The sequence below is a fragment of the Solea senegalensis genome, linkage group LG9 (genome assembly GCF_019176455.1).
Source record: "Solea senegalensis isolate Sse05_10M linkage group LG9, IFAPA_SoseM_1, whole genome shotgun sequence".
Taxonomy (NCBI): Eukaryota; Metazoa; Chordata; class Actinopteri; order Pleuronectiformes; family Soleidae; genus Solea; species Solea senegalensis.
This window is the reverse complement of record NC_058029.1, coordinates 15,549,728-15,555,727: the sequence shown is the minus strand read 5'-3', so window position 1 is coordinate 15,555,727 and position 6,000 is coordinate 15,549,728. Positions and strand designations below refer to the sequence as shown.

The following is a 6,000-nucleotide window of genomic DNA, read 5'->3' as shown; positions in this document are numbered from 1 at the left end:
GTATTCATTTGAATACATTCACATCACCAGAAAGAGTTAACTCATATCAGACTTTTTTTTAAGGTGTGTGTGTGGATACATCAGTCTGATAAAAAAGATTTTTCAAATATAAGATAAATAACCAAGACACATTGTCACAGGCAGTGCAACCAAGCCAAACAACAACAAAGGAGAATGTGCACATGTGTCAGTCACCTTCACACAAAAATCTGGTATAAGAAACTTGGATGTTTGTATTTCACCTGATGCTGAAAGTAAAAGCTCTAAGGCTTTGTTGTCTCTTTGTCTGCCTTTTAAATGAACAAGATTGTGTCCCACCTTATTGCTGAGTAAATACTGATATGCCTTACAACGTTTCACCATCTGTACCCACGGATTTAATAAGGTGGTTAAATATGCCAAGTCAATTTAACACATTTGTTAAATTTAACACAAAATTAGTGTTAAAGTGACACCTTTAGTGTCACTTTAACACCGCAAAATGTACTGTGTGGAAGACGTGATATTCCCACATGTTAAATTTCACAATTACTCTTGGTGATTAGCGTGCAGTTACCATGGAAGAGACAGGAAGCACTGGAAGTTCACGCAAGGTATCATGGGGGAGAGGAATAAGGTGGAAAAGAATTGTAATTGACATTCACTTCAATTCAGAATCAGGAAATATGGTTGGTACGTGATGGAGTGTTATTTTATGTCAGTATCAATTACAAAGGTCTCATTTAAAGATCATTGTGTAAGAATTAGTGACACCTAATAACATGGTGAGGACTCCCTTTTCCAAGCAGAAGAAAGGATGTTGTTCTTCATTTGCATTGTTAGTTTCACATTTCAAAACACAAAATGCACGACCTGGGCTGCTGTTGAGGTGGCACAAGATGGCTGCCACTATAAAGCAAGGCCCTTGTCTAAAGCAGTGTTTCTCAGACGTGGTCTTCAGGACCTGCATGTTTTTGATGTGTCCCGCTCCAACACACCTGATTCTAATGAATGGGTCGTTACCAGGCTTCTGCAGTGCTTGTTGACGAGCTGATCATTTGAATCAGGTGTGTTGGAGCAGGGACACATCAAAAACATGCAGGGCAGTGGGTCCCGAGGACCAGGAGAAACACCTTGACCTTTTAAGTAGTAGTAGTAGTAGTAGTAGTTGATGAAGACCCAAAAGTGTTTTTGGTTATACATTATACAGATCTGAGTGGAAAAACAAAATATTACTCTTAAATGTTTATTCAGTTTAGTTTAAATGTGCACACGTTCCTGAACTGAAACACATCTGTTAGCCTGGCTAATTAGGGTTAACAGCGTTAACCAGGAACTGCTCAGTGCGACCAATCACTCGCTCCGAAACCTCATGATTATTCACGCGTGGGCTCGGCGCCTCACCCCACTGGTGGAGGCTGAGACACGGAGGGGGGCGGGGCTCCACCGACTCTGCCGTGCGGGGTGGTGCGGAGCAGCTGAGTGTGCCTTGCGTAGGGCGAGATGTTGTTTTGTTGTGGCGATCAGCTGAATGTGGCATCGCTGTCCGGTCTGACACTACAGCGGGGAGACCCCCGCCTTCCTCCGGCTCTTCCTGCCCACGACCGCGCTGCGCCCCGAGAGCGGCTCCATCCAGCACATCACAATCCAGGAAATGCGCACGTCTGGCCCTTTCACTGCAGCGCCCGGACTTTAGCGAGCTGGTAATTATTAAGCTTTAATATTATTGTCTGGTTGTTGAATGACTCGTGCTGGGTTACGGTTGTGCTGTCACAGAGAGGAGCGCGGTGGTTTGCGTGTGCGCGCGCGCGTGTGTGTGTGTGTGTGTGTGAAGTTGAGGGCAGAATCTCACCAGTGTTTCACCGTCACAGTGTGCCCTGAACTTCATCATGTCTCATTATGTGTTATAATGATAAATGGAGTGAAGGTGGAGGTGAAGATGGGCTGAATTCAGCAGCAGCAGCAGCCAGTTCAGTCCAGAGGGTGGAGGTGAAGGGGGAAGAGGAGGAGGAGGAGGAGAGGAGGGGGCTTGAAACTACTGTAGCTATGTGCAGCATTGTTTTTGGAGGGGGGCGCTGCTTGTACAGCTGACAGTCTGTGTGCTACATCATGTACCATCACTTTGTGCTCTAGGTATGGAACAATATGAACATGTAATATCATGATTATCCTCACAAATAGTAGTTCACAATACAACTGTGTTAATTGTAAAAAAAAAAATAGACTGTGTGAATATATATACACACACAGTCTATTTTATTTTTTTTTACAATTAACACATTATATATATATATATGTGTATGTATGTATGTATGTGTGTATATATATATTTATGTATATGTGTATATGTATATGTATATATATATATATATATATATATATATATATATATATATATATATATATACATATACATACATATATGCTTTAAAGGTAAAAGGTGTAAAATTTATAATAATATTTTGGCAGAAACTAAATATACTCTCCATGTGTATGTTTGTATATGTGTATAATTGCTTCAAAATAAAAATGGTTAGCCTTAGAATAAGCCTCTTATAAGTACTTTAGGCAAGGGTCTTACTTTTCAGAGGCCACCATCTTGCACTGCCATGTTTCTTAAGCAATTTGAAGGGGCAGACCAGCTAGAGTGTGTTTGTTTTTTTTCTTTTGCATTTTTAAGCAAAAGCTTTCAGTGCAAATGAAGAAGAATGACACCCTTTCTTATGTATGCAAAGGTCACCTTAGTTTCCAGATGCCTTTGGGAAAGGAAGTGGTGAGCAGAGGAGTCCTCTGCAGTTTCACCATTATATCAGTAATTCTCACACACTGGACCAAGTGTATATATATATATATATGTATATATGTGTATATATATATATATATATATATATATATATATATATATATATATATATATACATACATATAATACATATATAGTATGTATGTATATATTTTAGACACTGAAACATAAATGCTGAAATCTGTTGTCTGTAATTGACCCTTATTTGTTTGCTAGGCATTAGCTTTCAGAAAATATGCACACATTTGTCTATATTTGTGCACATTTTGTGAAAATATACGATTAAAGAGGAACGAGAGATTGCAAAAACATTACTGATGCTGCCAAAAAGTGTGTTAAAATATTGTTAGAAAAACATGCGACGAACAGAAAAATTGTAATGTAAAAAAAAAAACATGTTAATAACATGTGACAATAATATGTTTTAATGTTGCAAAAACATGGTACTAAGAATATTTTTCCGGTGCACAGTTTAAAGTGAAAAACACAAGGTCCTCTAAGTGGATCATGAGGAATGTATGTGGACGAGCTGGGCTACATTTTCAAGTGACTCCTGAAGTCTTTGTGATTATCCTGATCATGGAAATGCATGTTCCTAAATGTCTCATCTCTACACACAGTGCACACAGGGTGAGATCCATACCCAGTCATGTGAGTTGATTTCTCCTGGGCTGCACCAACACTTGCTAGATTTCCCCAGGATGACATCATGCTTTTGTATACAGTTGTTATATGATAGATGCACTGAGTTGCTCAGAACAGGTTTATTTTGGCTGCTGTTCAGTCACTAACTCCTACTCTGCATCGAGTTAAGCTCCTTCTGTTATTCAAGCTGTTTTATTGTCAGACTCCTCACACAGGGTTCACCTTTACACTGCAACACAATGATGATTTTACTTTGGAATTAAATCCGTCTTAAATGTAGATATATCTTTCTGTCCATAATAGCAGTTTGGCAGGATGTGAGGCAAATATAGCACGTGTGTGTGTTTCCATGTCGAGTAAGACCACAATCGTGGCACAAGTGTATGAATTCAGGTGCTGTTGAATTAGTGTGTATGTGTTGTGGTTCAATAGGCCATTGACTGCACCTCCCATCTAACCCCTGAGTAAAGTGGACATTTAAAAAGCCACAACAGCAGCAGCGATGCTGCAGTCTATTTCCCCAGTTTTAGGTCTGTAGCATAACTTAGAGTGAAGAAATTCAGTGAATTGTCAGACCATGGTGGTTAAAGGGGTGAATGGAGAAAGGCCAATATGCAGTTATTTCTTATTGAATCAGCACAAAGTGGCAGCCTTACAGTGCTCTGCTCTGGCCTGGATCAGGACCACTTTTGGTGCTGGCACTAGTTGAGCAGGCACCCAGGAGAGCACCACTCTAGGTCCCTATTATATTCCAAGACAGTTTGACATCCTGGAGCGTTTTGGTTTTTGGACTAGAATCTATGGTTTGGGGATTACTGCCATTTATGGTTTCAACATGGACTGGGATAAATACTGCTTGTCAGACTTACTTTGATATATTTATACCATTGTAGCTTAGCGGTAATGCTCGAAGAATGGTGAGACTTGTTGAGAGTAATTAACCTGTTTTAGAGTCGGAAGTGAATGTGCTATTATTTGTGTAGTTGTAGAACCTGTTTTTCATTTCAGGCAACAGTCGAGCATTAAACCGGCTCATTAGAAAAAAGCTTTGGTATTTTGTGTTACAGCTTGGACTGAGAGTGTGTTTGGGTAAAATAAAAGTGAGGTGTAACTTACTGACACTGATGACTGGAGACCTGGCTCAGTGAGGCAGGTTTGTGTGTCGATGCCTCTCCTTGGCACAAGGAACACTCCAGATGGAAATCAGCTGTTTTTGCCAGTTAATACAGAACCACTCATCATCTTATACACCACTTTCACACACACACACACACACACACACACTCAGCCGGCTTACCCTCTCCACTTATCCACGTCTCACAGACTGAGTGAGCGTTGGAGGTGGCAGCGTGTTGATTTAAATGCCTCAAATGCCATCAGCAGAGGGTCATGTGGAGATCCCTGCTAAGACCTTCAGACACACATCAGGTCTGATAACCATAGCAACAGTGGGGGCAAAGGACCAGGTGCTGATCTGCAGGGCTTTTTCTTGTAAGAGTGACAGCTTTGTTTGAACTCGGGCAGTGAAGTTTGTAGATGTTTCATGGATGGTGCGACGTCTGCAGATGAAGCCAACAAAACGTCTAATTTTGAAATCTGTCAGATTGTATTGATTCTTTGAGGGTGCTGTATTGATATGGAAATATTCACAACAGTGGTTTTGTGTTGTATATAAGCCTATTTATACATAGATGTCATATCATCACTAGATTCTTGCCAGTTCACGGCCCTAGTGCACACGCGCGCAGTGACACAGGCTCTAAAATCCTGGTGGCTGGTGGACACAACCTTTTCATGTCACTGCTGCTGGTCATTAATTGTGTTCTCCGGAGCACCGGAGAAGAATAGACTCACTGTAGTGCTGTTAGACCGGAGCAACCCAGGAAAAAGACCTTGGATACACTCTCACACAAACACACACGCACACAATGGAAAATGAAAGCCAGAAGTGCCAGCCTGGCAACTTCACAAATGTCCCAGTAGCCTAATAACTTTACTGCACACGTTCATTCTCACTGCGATTATATTCTTACCAAGAAATTGTATCTGCTGAGAGTAGAGCAGTGTCACAGCCCTGTCTGTCATCAGTGTGGTTCTGTTTTTGGAGCATTTGGGTCAGCGTGTGTGTAAGTGTGTGTCAGGTTGTCTATCAGTGTCTGGCTTCAGTTCAACCTCTCACCCAGGCCAGAGTTTTGGCTGCCCCTTCAAATGGAGGTAGAGTTTCCTTGTTTTTGTGCGAGAGCAGGAGTTTGCACTGTGCTGTATGTGTGTTTAGAGCGTGGCACGGCGGCCTGGCCCGCTCGCGTGTGTGCCACCTGAGGTTGTGTAACAGTCTATGTGGATGTTAAATGATGTACATGTACATGCCAGACAGGTCCTGCAGGGAGAGCACATGCAGGGGGTTTACTAATTCAAACACTCCCTTCATAAGAGTTAATCATTACCCACTTTGGCAAGGTTGGTGGCCAAGTGGAATGTCGAGAGGGGTTTTGCTGTTTGTAATGGCAACCCTCCCTCAAAAACAGTCCACAGGTTTGTTATTACATCACAACAATTCTTTTACTCAGTCATAC

The 6,000-nt window shown here is 41.5% G+C and overlaps 1 protein-coding gene across 3 annotated transcripts in view; it reads left to right on the top strand.

The window, feature by feature from the left end:
- The first annotated feature begins 1,411 nt into the window (after positions 1-1,411).
- The window catches only part of LOC122774286 (transcription factor HIVEP3), a 46,654-nt gene continuing 42,065 nt past the window's right edge, over positions 1,412-6,000 (top strand). For all 3 annotated transcript variants that reach the window (XR_006360980.1, XM_044033414.1, XM_044033415.1), the window contains exon 1: positions 1,412-1,682. The gene's annotated coding sequence lies outside the window, so the exon portion shown is untranslated. The remainder of the gene's footprint in view (positions 1,683-6,000) is intronic.